This window comes from Felis catus, chromosome E1 (genome assembly GCF_018350175.1).
Source record: "Felis catus isolate Fca126 chromosome E1, F.catus_Fca126_mat1.0, whole genome shotgun sequence".
Lineage (NCBI taxonomy): Eukaryota > Metazoa > Chordata > Mammalia > Carnivora > Felidae > Felis > Felis catus.
In genome coordinates, this window is record NC_058381.1 from 33,967,385 (window position 1) to 33,983,148 (window position 15,764).

Below are 15,764 nucleotides of genomic sequence, written 5' to 3' on the forward strand. Positions count from 1 at the left end.
GTTCCTATGGCTTTTCGGAATCTTCTGGTTGGTGATTTGTGATTTGTGTGTCTTGTCATTATTTTCATGCTCCTTGGTGGCCACTTACTTTACAGCGATCTCTCCTTTCATAGTAAGCATTTCTGGACACTCATGGTGATTTGGGGGGAGTTGCCATTGCTGCTTTGCTGAAATGTCTCTGGCATCTGTTTTCCCATGGGTGACCCCTTAAGTAACCAGAATGGACATTGGGAAAGAAACGGAAGCAAGAGTTTGGAGCGCAGCATCTTTCCCATTGCTGGTTGGTGGTGTGAAAGAAAAATCTCGAGTACGTTAGGACTGGATCTGCTTTTGGAGGGCATTGACCCCAGCGTGCTAGTCCTCTTTTCAGGCAGGAAGCTCAGGCAGCACAGGGCCGGGATTGTCCCGGTGACAGATCAGAAACACACAAGGTGCTGCAGAGTCCAGATTCCCGGTATCGTCTTCAACTTAACCTTGGCACATTTGCCTTCAGCAAAGACACATACTGGTTCAGAGCAAGAGAAACCTCATTATCTTCTCCGTTGGGCCCTCACTGGTAGCCAGGGTAATTGAGGTCCAAAGGTGACCTGACCAGCCCAAGTCCCATAGATAATTAGGGAGGAAAGTAGGGGCCAGACAAGTCTTCAGGCTCTGTGTCCCCTCCGCTTTCCTCTCCTGCACCCTGTGGCCTCTTCCTGTGCCTGGATTATTCACACAGTCCACATGTTGACATTTTAAGGATTCACTTGAGGAATTAATCACACCTCTTTGTTTTACCTCTTTTTACTTCGAGGTAGAGCCGGAGTTCACCATTACTAAACTCTGCAACTCCACAAGTGATGAAGAGGCTAGCCAGGCCTAACTGCCTTCATGCGTCACCGGCCAGCCCTGTGAACACCTGTTGTGTGGCCCTTCAGTTCCCTTGAGGTCTGGGTCCCGAGCTCCTCCTAAAACTGGCACTCTGTCTTTGTTTCTTTTCATTGCTTCCCTTCCTTGCGGGAGGGCGGGGGTGGGCAGGGAGGCCTCCATTCTTTTTAGGTTGTCTGTACATAGATACAGCATTTTAGCATCCCTGAAATTGAGGTGTATCTTACAGTCAGTGGTGTGTGATAGTTTAATTGTCAATATTGTGTCCTTACTTAAATAACGGTGCATGTTACAACATTGCCATTAGGGAGTCAAAAAGTGTAGGATAGTTTCAATTTTGCAAAGTGCTTTGCCACATAATAAGAGCTAACATATATAGATGCCCACCGTGTGTCAGGCACTGTGGGCTCAGTGTTTACACCAATTGTTTTATTCCCGTCTCATACTCACTCTTCAAGCTAGCATGTCCCCCGTTTCATAGAAGATGAAACTAAGGTAAAGTACTTTTTGCAGAGTCACACAGCAATAGGATGAGGGCCATAGCCACATCCAGGGCGGTTTTAATCTAGAGTCAATGTTTCTTCTGCCTCCTTTCCTGTCGGATTGTGCTCTCGGTCTCCCCCAGAGCTGAATGGAGGGCTAGGTGGGCAGCATAAGAAAACAGACTCACCACTGACCTTGGGCAAGTCGCTTGACCTTTCTGTGCCTCAGTTTTCTCATCTATAAAGTAGGGATGAAAATAACACCTTGCCATAAGTAGTTGGGAGGGTGAAGTGGACCCAGCACATACCAAGAGTTCAGTAAATGTAAGTGATCACATCATTCTCTGTTTTTGCTGAATCCTCTGTGGGTATCATCTTAAGCTTAGAAATGGCCTTCAGCTCCTTTACCCAGGTCATAAGCCGTGTGCCCAGAAGCTTCTTGGGTGCCCTGTACCATATCCCCTCTTCCAAGAGAGCAGAAGCAGACTGCAGACTCTGCCTGCCAGGACCCCCGTCTGTAGCCCTGGGAAGGTGCCGTGAGCAGACCTTGCCTTTCTCAGATGCTGCTGTCACCGCAAAGTGACTTCTCCGCCAGCCCCTCCCTTCATTCATACTCCCAGCAAAAAGGAGCTCCCCGCCGGATTAGCCTCTAGAATCTGCACATGCTAGTGCTAATAAACCCAAGAGGTTCATTGCCTGTTGCCCATTTAACAACTGCACGGAAAGGTATCTCACTCTCCCCCCTCGAGGAATGTTTTCCAGCCATGAGTCATAATGCTGCCCACTTCCTGGTCTGAATCCTGTGTCCCTGGATGGCCAGAAACAGTCTGACCTCACTGAAAATTAACAGTGTGCCCAGCAGGGGTGAAGCCGCTGCCTCGCTGTACCACGTGCTCATTCTCCCGGCCTCAGTTCCTCATTCTGGACGGTAGGTTGGCCAGGGTACCAGGAATGAAGACGCCAAGTGAGCAGGTTGACTGGCCGAGCGTTCCCTTGGAATCTTGGAGGAGAGAGGGTGCCTGTCACCTACGGAGAAGGGTGCCAGAGGGCAGGTGCAGAGATGGAGTCAGAAAACACATCTGTGTAACATGTCACCAAAGCCAGGGAGCCGGAAGTGAAACAAAGAACTGACCAGAATGAAGAGCCTGGGGACAGAGTGTGGAGCCCAGGGCAGGCTGAGGTACACCCACCAGGAGGTGGTGACCTGGGCTAAGCAGGGTCATGGCCAAGGACCTCTGTTGGGGCTTGGGGGCCATCCAGTGTGGGCAGACCCCATCTGCTGACAGGGCTCGCTGGGAGAGCATTCAAGTAGCAGCTCTCTGGCTCTTGGCGTGGGGCCACCAACAGGGGCGGGGACAACAGTGGGCTCCTGGCCACGCCCCAGCTGACCGGTCTCCAGCCCCTTGCCAAGCAGCCTGAGCAGCCTTGGTCTGAGTGGCAACACAGTACATTCCAGAATTATTAGCTTATGACAGTATTTCATCACCCACTTTCTATCTGGCAGTTTCTGTGGGTTTTATTACAGTTAAATATCATCAGGACCTTTTTAATATTCTCTTTTTTATGAAACAACTGATATATCAGTATTCAAGCTAATGTCTTGTGTTAAAGTAGACTCAAGCTTATTAAGCTGTCCACTTACGCCTTTCAATTTTTCCAAGGACGTATGATAAAGTTCCCCTATAGCTAAATAGGATACTTTCTCACTTACATAAAACAGGTGAGGAAGATTAGGATTTCTAAATGAAAAATCCGTAAAGCCACTGTTCTCTTAAGAATTGGGGGAATGGGATGGGGCGCCTGGGTGGCGCAGTCGGTTAAGCGTCCGACTTCAGCCAGGTCACGATCTCGCGGTCCGTGAGTTCGAGCCCCGCGTCGGGCTCTGGGCTGATGGCTCAGAGCCTGGAGCCTGTTTCCAATTCTGTGTCTCCCTCTCTCTCTGCCCCTCCCGTTCATGCTCTGTCTCTCTCTGTCTCAAAAATAAATAAACATTGAAAAAAAAAAAGAATTGGGGGAATGGGGAACATCATGGGTAAATAGCATGCTGTAGGAAGAGTACATTTAAAATGTAGTAATAAGTAACCAAACTTGATGGAACACCTACTTTGTGGTAGACATTGCGTGAAGTGAATCAGATGCCTTATTTCATCTAACCTTGACAACACCTCTGTAAGATGAATACAGCTGCTGTTCTCATTTTACATGGGATAGAGCGGAGACTCAGAAAGTTTCCATAGGTCCCTAATACAGCACTGCTTTTGAGAAACAGACCTAGAATTTAAACCTAGATTTATGTGATTTCAGAACCCAAGCAATGAACCCTGCACACCATATTTAAATTTGACCTAGACTGGAATTTCAGCTGTGTGACTTTGGGCAATTTACTTAACCTCTCTGAGTCTGTGATCTGGAGGCTCATTGTCCTTGTCTTCATTTCCATGGTGACTAAATTAAATAATACATAAGCAAGTGCTCAGTACTGTAAAGGTACGATAACTGGCAAGTATTCACTACTTAAAAATTGTCATCCAGAGGCACCTGGGTGGCTCAGTTGGTTAAGCGTCTGACTCTTGGTTTCAGTTCAGGTCATGATCTCTCAGCTTGTGAATTCAAGCCCCCACGTTGGGCTCTGTGTGGGCAGTGTGGAGCCTGCTTGGGATTCTCTCTCTCCCTCTGTCTCTGCCCCTCCTTCGTTTGCACTATCTCTGTCTCTCTCAAAATAAATAAATAAACTTTTTTAAAAAAAATTGCCTGAATTCCTAAATCATTCAGAAAAGTAACGGGAGCCTTTTCTCTTCATCTGAAATTTCTCTGGCAGTCACCTCCACTCCCCACTATAGTGAGTGAGAAGTCTTCCCTTTTAATTCAGCGAAGCTGAAATCCGCTTGAATGGAGCTGGACTGTGGTTATCAGTGAGGGCCCGCTTATCCCCATACTGTCCTACAAACGTGGACAAGCCCAGTGCTGCATGACCCTGATTTTCACTCTGGCCCCGAAAGGTATAAAGTCTGCATTATGCTGGGTCCTGGGTAGACGGTATAGCCTATATATTTCATCTACTTAATTGTATGACCCCAAAAAGTACAGCAGGGAAAAAAATTCCTTTAAAATAGCCCTTCTTATGTGTGGATTTCTGGCTGACAGCCAGATAGAAAGCTCTCTATTAATGTCTGTCTAAGTAAAAGGATTTGAGTTGGGTCTGAGGGTGAGAAAGGAAGATTTAGTTGAAATCTGAAGTTTAGTCCAATCGAAACCTTTAAGATAATTTAAGAGGTACTTGGCTCAGGTTTCAAGTCCAGAACAGAAGAAGACAATCCTTGATGGGACGTGGTCAAAGAACTGAGACTTTGCCAATGGCTGGTTCGGTGGGGCTCAACAAATATTTATCAAGGGTCCAGTGTATGCACAGCACCAGGAGAATGGTGGTAGATGGATGAGTGGCCACAATCCTTGCCTTCTAGAAGCTTCCCGTCTAGTCAGGCAACTTGACCTAAAATAGGTTGCTTTAATACAGCATTTAAAAATGGTAAAATGGCATAATAAAGTAATGGCAACAAAATGTTAAATGCTTTGCATACATGTAAGTGCTTTACATGTATTCATTCATTTTGTCCTCAAAACAAGCCTGTGAGACACGTACTCCTCTTATTCCCATTTACAGGTGAGGAAACTGAGGCAAGGCTGTCCACCTGAACATGGCAGAGCTGATTTGTGCTTAGGTTTGTCTGGCTCCATTCGTGGCTTCTTTGTCCTGTGTTCCCGCTGGGAGCAGAACTGCTGTGTTGCACAACCCCAGGGGCCGCCATTCTCACCACAGGCTCTGGGGTGTGCAGTTGTGCGGCATATGACCTCCGAGGCTTCATCCAGCCCAGAAGATCATAAGAGAGGGTGAATACAGCCCTTGCAGAGACAAGGAGCTTGAGGCTTAGAAGGCTCGGGTGACATCTCCAAGGTCGTATCTCTAATAAGTGGCAGGGCTAAGGCTTGGAACTGAGTCTGCTGCCCCTAAGCATCGTGCTGTTTCTAGATTCCACACTGCCTCCACTTTGCTCCTTGTGGGTACTGTAAGAGCATCAGGACAGGGCATGGAGTTCAGCCAGGTCTAGAGATGTGGCAGGGGCAGACACTGGGGAAAAGTGGCAGCTTGCTTCTTAAACTGTGGGATTTTCCTAGATCTCCATAACCTGCCTCTTGGAAGTTCCAGCTCTCATCCAGCCCCCAAGAACCTTCTCTGTTCTGTGCAGATGAGCCGTTTTATTCCCCTCACCACCGCACAGACCCCAGGAGAAGCACACCAGGCATAGAGTTAACTGGACCTGCATTTGCCATCTCCCCTCACTTGTCCTCAACAAATAATTTATTTTGTTGTCAGGCATTGTTCTAAGAGCTGAGAGAACAAGACCCTTGTGATTCAGCCTCTCAGGGTCTCAGTTCTCCCATCTGTGAAATGGGAACAGTAGTACCTGCCTCATAGGATTTTGTGGAGAAGCTGAGTGGGATGATAGAGGTGAGGTGCTTCACAGAGACCTGGCCCATCGCAGGAGGTCAAGAAATGCGAGTCTGTTCCCCACCCACCTGCCCCTCTATAACATGAATATGATCAGGGCTGCCGCTTGGATCCTTCTGAGATGGTGGTTGTACTTGTTTGATGCTATATGAATTTAACAGATTGTTCCAAGTCCATTTGGCCAGCATGGGTTAAGGCAATGAACCAGTTCTCTGTGTTCCTCTACTTTATATACATTATGACTCTGTATATGGAACCATAAAACTCAGGACAGATTTATACATACGCCATACTACATATTTTCATAGAAATGTTTTGCCAGGCACCTGTAATGCATTGATATATGCGAGCACTTTTCTAAAGTTTATTTCTCATAGATCTCTCTTAAATTGTATGCGAAGTGACATTTTATGGTTTAAGTTGTGTTTTCCTGACACAGCCCCAATTTGCGTCTCTGCAGCGGCACTCAGGACATTCCTGCTCACGGCACGTAGGTCTCTTCAGTCCTAAGAAGCATTTCTTTGGGTCCACATCTCTTCAGATCCCGGTTTGGCATCTTTCCTGGAGAAGCCAATCCATTTGTGACTGTCTCGTGGAAATGGGCTTGAATTATTCAGACCCCTCATGCAGCTTGCTTATGGGGTATTGATGCGAAGAAACAGACCGTTCCCATTCTTTGTGTGGTCAGAGCCCTTGGCGTGACAGCCGCGATGAGATCTCCTTGCCCCTTTCCCAAATGGTTTTCTTTGCCCGGGGTTGTCTGGGACTTTCTGACCCACACTTCCATCAATTTCTGGAGCAAAGTGGAAAGGGAAAAAAAAAGTGCACGATATCTCCAACGAGCCAGACTTTACGAAACACTGTACAGGCCCGGAGTCTCATTAAAGACCTGCAAGTTTGGTAGAATTAACCTTCTTGGAGGAGATAGTTTCAGAAGGATTAAGTACATTGACCAAGGTCACGAGCTAACCAGTGGTGGAGCCAAGTTCAAGTTCAGATCCATCGACTGCAAAGTCTGATTGTTCCCTCCGTGCTAAGCCCTCCGGCATCCAAAGCAAACAAAGGGATTCCAAGTAGGGAGACTGTAACTTATCATCTCCGTCTTACTTACAGGAATCCATTAGTTTGAACAGACATTTCACAAACATTTACTTATTGAGTGCGTCTTACGTGGTAGGCACTGTGGGAGGTGGTGCATCCGAAGTAGCCACAACGATTTTTGAATTCCAAAAAGATTTCTCACTGCCTCCTGGTAGGCCACGGTAAATGTGTGTTTTACAAGGAAATATTGACCCACATAGAGGTGACCGTTCTCTTCCTGAGTCCCCTGTTGTACCTGGTGCATACTGAGTGCCTGGCACATACAGAGGAAGCATTCCCTGAACAATGTGGCCTGAATCAATGGACGGATGCATCTCTGGCGCCCCTAAAGGATATATGACACATGGTATTTGCATTTCAGCGTTTCCCACAAGCCAGTGCTGTGTCTCGTCACTGTGTATCCCCAGTGACGAGACACGGCACTTGGCATAGACCAGAGGCTTGCTGAATGAGTGCCTGAGTGACAAGAACATTAATGATTAGAAACAGTCCAGGGGCGCCTGGGTGGCTCAGTCGGTTAAGCGTCTGACATCAGCTCAGGTCACCGTCTCGTGGTTCGCCAGTTCAAGCCCTGCATCGGGCTCTTCTCTCTCTAAAATAAATAGAACGTTAGAAAAAAAAATTTTTTTAACTGCATTTAGAAACAGTCCAGCATCAGAGATGTAACCAGAGCAGGGACTAGGGTTAAGGAAATGAGACACTAGCCTCACCAAAAAACTTCACAGTTGAGATATATAATATTTTAATGCAATATGTAAAAAAAAAAAGTAAAAATGGGATCCTACAGGGCAGAGATTAGGGTAAAGCAATGAGGGGTGTCATCCAGGAAAGATCCAGACCCTGTCTTTGTTAAAAAGTTTGATCTGTTTTCTTTCATTTTATTTTTTAATTTTGCATGAAAATATTATTTATCCTTATCATTTATACTGAGATTCTGAAACCCCTTAAGTTTTTCAGCAAAGGTGAATGCCCCCACTCACCTCTGACCCTGACCCTGGCCCTGTAAAACTGAACAGCAGTGACTAAGTTTCTTGGATGTCATAGTATAGGAATGTGGTCTATGTATGTAAACTCACAGAAGGCCTGCTCAAGCCTCTTATCAGAAAAGTGTTGTTATGATTTCTGTTTTATAGACAGAGTGTCTGAGACTTGAGGAGGCAGCGCCCTCTTGGAATGTCACAGAAGGGTCACAGGTGTACCTGAGATACTGAGTCTATAAGCCCCAGAGGGGTGCTGACCAGAACCTGGGGCTGCAGGAGCCCCCACACCGGCTGCCTCCAATCCAGAAGCAGCCTCATGCGCTTACCCCAGCGTGCTTCACAAATACCACAGTCCATGGCATCCAAAGACTCCAGCCAGAAAGAAGCAGCATGATGATCACTGCTGCTACCAAAGTGACAGCTATTGGAAGGCACAAATGATCGGATGTTTGGTGTGTGTCTCGGGATGGGATAAACAGGGATAAAAATACATTACTCCATCATGATCATATCCCACATGGCCATGACATTGAAAAAAGGTTGGGGAGACTCTGTGTAAGGATGCATTGCAATGACAGGCATGGAAAGATTAGGGCGTTCTGTATATCTCCAAATATCTGGAAGTCCACTCACCACCCTCAGCTCAGCAAAAGCTGACGTGATTCCTGCAGTGAGATAAACTTTGAACCAACAGAAAGGCAGGGGATTCTTAGGAAGAGTCTGCTTCATTTGCGCTCTGGAGAGACTTCCCCGAGAGAGAAAGATTGCATTTTTAGTTGTCTGATTATTTTATTCTTGGACGGGTTAAGGATTTTATCTACTTACAGAATTATCTGGAGCCTCAGATTAGGGAGTGGAGGGCTGGCACAGGAGAGCTGACTCAAGACTCAGAATCTGGTTTCTTTCACAACTTCTGTTTAAAGTAAATCTGTGATGAGCTGCCGAGATTCCTTAGCTGGCATGCAGAGCCTCGTGGAATGGCCCCGGGTTTATTACTTAACATCGAATTGTCCATACTGTTCCACCATCATCTGATCTGTGTACCCCACCAGGCAGACTCAGCTGCTTTGTGTTTTGTGACCCTTCCCTGCAGTGGTTGAGATGCCAATGGCTGGCTTGGATCAATGTATCACTAGGATTACTTTAAATTTTAATGTGATTATTTTGGAATGCAATTGATTAGGTGTGCTCATAATGCCTTGGGGGGAGTGGGGTAGGCATATCAGATGGTCCCACAGTTGTAGAACCGTATCCTATTCTCCCTTGGCTGCCAACGGTCTAACATTCTGTGCCTGGTGCTTAGTAGGTGTTAGATAAATCTGTTAAATCAGGCAGTGACCAATGCCCAACTCTGTGGACCTGTGTTGCATGTTTGTGGGAGTTGTTCTCTTGGGGACCCCCTCCCTCCTTTGTATACATACTGGTAAAGCTGTTGGAGCAGCTGAACCACCTTAAGTGAGCTTTCTGGGGAATGGGGGAGCCCAGAGACCAGCTGTTTCCCACATGAATGCACCCCTTGGACATTCTCTGAAGCTTACTGAGTAGAATGCATCCAAGGGAATATGAGAAGCTTTAGATTATTTTTAAATATCTGAGGTAATAAAACTAATAACTCATTTATAAAAGTGGCAGCCACCCTTTATTTTCAATCTTTACATCTCAGAGATGATAGAGCTCTGTGGGGGAGAGAGAGAGAGAGAGAGAGAGAGAGAGAGAGAGAGAGAGCGCTCTATGTAAGAAGAAGCCTATTTTTTTTAATCTATCAGAAATAGATAGGAGGGGGTTAAGCAGTGGAAATAAAGTTATGGAAAATTATAATAGTCTTGGGAGAAGAAATCTCTGTTGAATTCTAAATGTGTTTTATTTGTAGCTGGATCTTTGGGAACTTTGAGGGTAGCGAAATTAGATCTGAGGGAACAAAGGTATTAGGTGTTTGTTGCTGCATAAAAAACTATGCCAAGGCTCAGTGGCTTAAAACAATGAATATTTATTATCATATGGTTTCTGTGGGTCAGAAATTTGGAAGCAACGTAATTGGGGTTCAGGCTGTAGGGTTTCTCAGGTGGGTGCTGTCACCATGTTGGCAGAGGCTGGAGTCTGACAGACAGAGGCTTGACTAGGACTGGAAGGTCCACTTTCTTTTTTTTTTTTTTTTTCAACGTTTATTTATTTTTGGGACAGAGAGAGACAGAGCATGAATGGGGGAGGGGCAGAGAGAGAGGGAGACACAGAATCGGAAACAGGCCCCAGGCTCCGAGCCATCAGCCCAGAGCCTGACGCGGGGCTCGAACTCACAGACCGCGAGATCGTGACCTGGCTGAAGTTGGACGCTTAACCGACTGCGCCACCCAGGCGCCCCTGGAAGGTCCACTTTCAAGATGACCCGCTCACGTGACCATTGGCAGGAGGCCTCAGTTCCTCACCTCAGGGGCCTCTCTAGAGGCTGCTTGAGTGTCTTCATGATATGGCATCTAACTTCCCCTAGAGTAAGAGACCCAAGAGGGAGTGAGCAAAGAGGAAGCAGCAGTGTTGTAACAGAATCTCTGAATGTATCTCTTTATTAGTCTCCTAAGGCCGCCATAATGAGGTACCACAAATCAAGTGGCTTAAAAACTATAAGAATGTATTCTTTGATGCTTCTGGAGGTGAAAAGTCCAGAATGAAGGTGCTGGCAGGGCCACACTGTCTCTGAAGACCCTAGGGGAGGAATCTTTTCTTGCATCTTCCTGGCTTCCGGTAATTGCCAACAATCCTTGGCATTCCTAAATTAAGGAATTAGGAATAAGGAATTAGTTTCCACCTCCCTCTTCACAAGACTCTCTTTCCCCTGTGTGTCTGCTTTCTCATAAGAGCACCGGTCATTGGATTTAGGACCCACCCTAATCCTCTAGGACCACATTTTAACTAATTACATCTTGCAAAGACCCTATTTCCAAGTAGGGGTTCCATGTGGACGTGAATTTTCTTTATTTTTGAGGAAGTAAAGGGACACATTCAACCCAGTTCCCCTGCCATCACTTCTGTTGTCTTTTCATCAGAAGGACATTACTAGATCCAGCCCACACTCAAGAAAAGAGTCAGCCCTTTAAAGAGTCCAGAAATGTGTGGACAAAGCTACCACACCAGATATCCTTAATGCTAGACTTTTCTAGTCCCATGTGGGGTAATGTAGCCCAGTGACAAGAGAACATTTACAGAAGCTCCATCTTATTTAACAGTAAGGGACACCTGGAAACAGCCATTTAAAGTGAATTCTCAGGGAACCTGGGTGGCTCAGTTGATTAAGCAACTGACTCTTGATCTCAGCCCAGGTCATGATCTCTTGGTTGATGGGATTGAGCCCCGAGTCTGGCTTTGCACTGAGCGCAGCGTCTGCCTGGGATATTCTCTATCTCTCTCTGTCTCTCTCTGCCCCTCCCCTGATCACGTGCATGTTCTCTTTCTCTCTCTCTCTCTCTCTCTCTCTGCCCCTCCCCTGTTCACCTGCATGTTCTCTTTCTCTCTCTCTCTGCCCCTCCCCTGCTCACGTGCATGTTCTCTCTCTCTCTCTCTCTCTCTCTCTCTCTCTCTCTCTCTTTCCCAAAATAAATAAAATAAAAATAAATAAATAAAGTGAATTCTCCTAAAATGAAGGCCAGAATTTCTAAAACTTGAATGAAAAATGTTTTATCATGAAACATTAGGAAAATAAGTGTGGTTAAATTTGGGGGGAAATCAGGCTGTAAATAGAACCACTAATTCTTAAAACAAAGAATGAATTGTCTTGTTTTACTTCCCCCTTTGGATTAATTTTTCCAACAAAAATCACATGATTTTACAACAGATCCTTCCTTTCACTTTCTCAGCATAATCATAAAGGAGGTTGTTTTTGCACAATTCAAGGATTTTATCAGTACTGTCTAATCTCTTTGGTATTTGTGGCATTCTCTCCATAATGCCTAAGCTGTCATTATCCTTGAGAATCTTTTTTTTTCTTCTTTAAATGCCTAGTTGTGTTTCTGCCACATCATCATCAGTAATTCTGTATGTGATTCCAGCCATTCTTCGACAGCACCTATTTTAACTTCAGGAAATTTTCCATTTCTTGGAAAATTTTAAAATGTATAAGCCATTCACAAAGTATATTTATAAGCCTATGTTTTACAAGAGTCAATGAGAGATTTGTAATGACATTGACTAAGGCTCCAGTGTTAAGTGGGGACTGATTTTGAATGGAGGCTGATTTTATAAGTGGTCAATTCAGTAAAGAATACGTTCATGCTATTGTGAATTTACTTCCCTCTGAAACCTTGCCACTGTAGAGACTCCAGCCATGCAAACCAAGATTAGTACGGACTCCCTGACTTTTTTTTTCTTCTTTCTGCAACTCTGCCTCCATCCCACTAAAGATATCATTAAGATCTTTCCATCTTCTTTAAAGCAATAAGGTAAAAAATAAAAATAATAACATTAGATAGAGTTGCTTTGGTATATTTGTGTAGGAAAAGGATGTTGTGTAGACTTTTACTAGGACTGCATTGTATCAGGATCTTCTCTACCTAAGATGGGTCTACATCATTTCAGATAACCAGGAGAAGCTATGATGCCTTGGTTCCAAGAGAGCCCTCATGTGGGAGAAAAGTCAAGTAGCATTGGATGATTCCAGTTTAACCTTCCCTGTAGCAGAGATCTGGAACTTGTTCTTTAAAAGTCTTTTCCAGATGAAGTCTTGAACCAATGTTCAAGGCAATTAGAGTGACAAAATAAATGAGTCTGTCTTATCTTACAAATGTAGTGGTTTATTCAGAGGCTGCATGATTGGAGAGATGTCAATTAGAGAATTTTTCTGAACCAGATATTAGGAGCTCAGCCAACATAAGCTGCGCCCCTCTCCTTAGCAGAACGGCTCTTTGCCACGACAACCGTCTCCACACCCCATCTACCCGCTTGGAATGTGCTAGATGCTTGGAGTTTCCTTCCTAGCTTCAAGGAACAGACTTCCCCAGCTGCAGATGTCTCTGTGGTTCATTTTTTCTGCAGCTGTTTTCCTGCCATCACTTTTAGCTTGTCTGTAGGTGCATTTGGCTGGCCACTTCGGTATCTCCATCAATCCCAACTTCAGCGTGTAAATGGTGGTTTTCCAGCAAAGGCTATAGCCACAGTACTTAGCCATTTGCAGGTTACTTAACAAAGCTCTGTGTAAGCCTTCCTCTTGCTCAGCCTGTGGAAATACCCATTTGCAGCCCCCACGCTGCTCATTTTTCTGCAACAGAAATGAATTTTTTCTCATCTCTCATAGGTTTGTTGGTAAAGTCTGAAAGCCAGCTGAGGATAGAGAGTTGGGTTATATGGTTCCATATACTCATTGTCTTCCCAGACTGAATGCTTAAATTTTAATTACTTATTGATTTATTGATGTGACTTTTACTAAAACAAAAATGGTTTAATATGCATGAAAAATAAGTGATTTGTTACATTTTTTGTAAGTGCATATGTGAGCGAGAGTTTCATGCCAGTGATGCCTTATCTTTTACAGGGTTATGTTTCCAACGGGTAAGCTGAGTAGCTGCCAACCCTTTGAAGCTACACAAAATGTAGCACAATGACTTTCAACCCTAACACTGCACACAATTGCAGGCGAGCACAGAGTTACCTGACATGGCGGTGCTCAATCACAGTCATGTCTAATGGATTCACAGGAGATATTTTGATACCCTTGGAGCTGCCGCACACAGGCAGCTGGCTCTTTAAATTTCCAGATTTTCTCTAAAAGAGTGTCACGCCGGGGCGCCTGGGTGGCGCAGTCGGTTAAGCGTCCGACTTCAGCCAGGTCACGATCTCGCGGTCCGTGAGTTCGAGCCCCGCGTCGGGCTCTGGGCTGATGGCTCGGAGCCTGGAGCCTGTTTCCGATTCTGTGTCTCCCTCTCTCTCTGCCCCTCCCCCGTTCATGCTCTGTCTCTCTCTGTCCCAAAAAAAATAAATAAACGTTGAGAACTGCTCCAAAAAAAAAAAAAAAAAAAAAAAGAGTATCACGCCATCCGGAACCAGAGTCCCTTTTTCTGAATCAACCTACCTCCCTGAGCCTGGACATATTCTAGTAGCATTCTTCATTTTTAGTTTTGTTCTTTTTCTTGTAACATAGAAAGTGTTACATGCAGAGAGTGACTGCGGAGCGGACCCCATTGGCTGCCCACTTTGAATCTGTTCTTTTTCTCTTCATGCGTGGAGTACTAAGCCTCTCTATAAAAACATGACTGCTCAGGGGACAAATCCCAGATGGTCTAACACCGTCATGAAGAAGTTTCAGACCCCTTCAAAGTGACTGGCTTAGAGGCAGGCACATGATTCTGTCCAGGCCAGTGAGAAGCTGTTAAGGCACGAATGGGAACTATCCCCTTGCTGCTAAAAAGAAGCACTAGGAGGAGACAGTCCCTAATCAGTGAGATGCCTGGAACTGCTGACAAAGCAAAACCCACAAAGGAAGTCAGGGCCACAGTGAAGTGGAGTCAGAGCCCTGATGTACCTTGCCTGGAGCCTTCCCAACCTGTGGACAGCTTACTCTGTGAGATCATAAATCTCCTTAAATTTAAGCTGACCAAGTCCAGGTTTTCAGGTCCTTACTGCCAGTGTGGTTAGACATAGGAGCCAAATAATAAATCAACCCATGCTGTGGCTTCTGCTTGGAGGGGGCTTCTGCCTGAGTTTACCTGGTGATTTTGAAGACTAGCCAAGGATGCCCACTCTTCAGAGGGAATGAACCAGTCCCTCATCCAGTCTCCCAGGAATCCCTGTGCCTACTTCCTGTTACGTATCCTATTTTTTAGGATCCTGGAGCTTCTTTGTAGTTTTGTAGGCTTGTCTTCTCACATTCACGTTGGGAGTTGTCTTGCAGAAGGGTCAGATCTGCACCAGAAAGAGTAGCAAGGTGCTATAGAAATAGTACCACCCTTAAACAAAAGTTTACCAGCAAAGATGATGCACTGTTGTGCACACCGGTTTATTGGAGAATATGCTGCCAGAGTTAAAGATCGTAACAGTGGCATTGATGTGTATGGAGGCCATGAAACCAGAAAGGGGACCATAAAACCCAGCTCTCAGTATATATACACATAAAGTCACCTAGGGTGGCAAATATGAATTACATGTGGACTAAAGACCTAATGTGGGAGTGAGATGGTGAAGTCCTGATTTTGGCTGCTGTGGGTGAAGTGTGGGGGGCAGTGGGGGAGCAGACACCCAAAGGGCACGTCCGTCCTAACATTAGGCAAAGGGACCCTATGTCACGTAAGAGTCTGGTCCTCTCCAGGAAATCAGGATCCTGACTGCCTGGCTGATGGGATTGAAGGCCATCACCATCAATCTCTACTGCTGTCACTTAACACTTCAGGATGTTAATATAACTCTGCTTCCAAACAATCACATGGGTCCCTTGAGGTGAACTCAACTTTGTTTTGCTTTCTGTTTCTTGACTGATAAACTATGAGTTTATTCTCCCCAAGGTCTGCCTCTACTGCTGTTTTGGTTTCATTGTTGATCTGTTTTGTTCAAGACATCTTGAGTAACACCCACACATTTTTTATTGTGGTTCTGATGTTTTGCCTCCTTGCTCAAAACCTCCTGGCTATCTCCCTCATGTGGTTGCCTCCTGCTGGTGATGCCTTCATGATGTCTTTTCCATTTGTACCTTCCTGTGCTTGGCTCGTATGATATCCACAGAAAACTCAGACCCAAAACATTCTAAATTAAAATCGTCCTTCCCATCCTCAGGCTTAGACTTACTCTCCAAAGTCAAAAACATAGGAAAGACTTGTAATTTCTTCCTTCCTTTATCTATGATATACCAGCTCT

General features: G+C 45.3%; 1 protein-coding gene across 2 annotated transcripts in view; it reads left to right on the forward strand.

Moving 5' to 3' along the window:
• The window catches only part of CA10 (carbonic anhydrase 10), a 491,421-nt gene that overhangs the window by 283,171 nt on the left and 192,486 nt on the right, over nucleotides 1–15,764 (forward strand). The gene's annotated exons all lie outside the window — the stretch shown is intronic.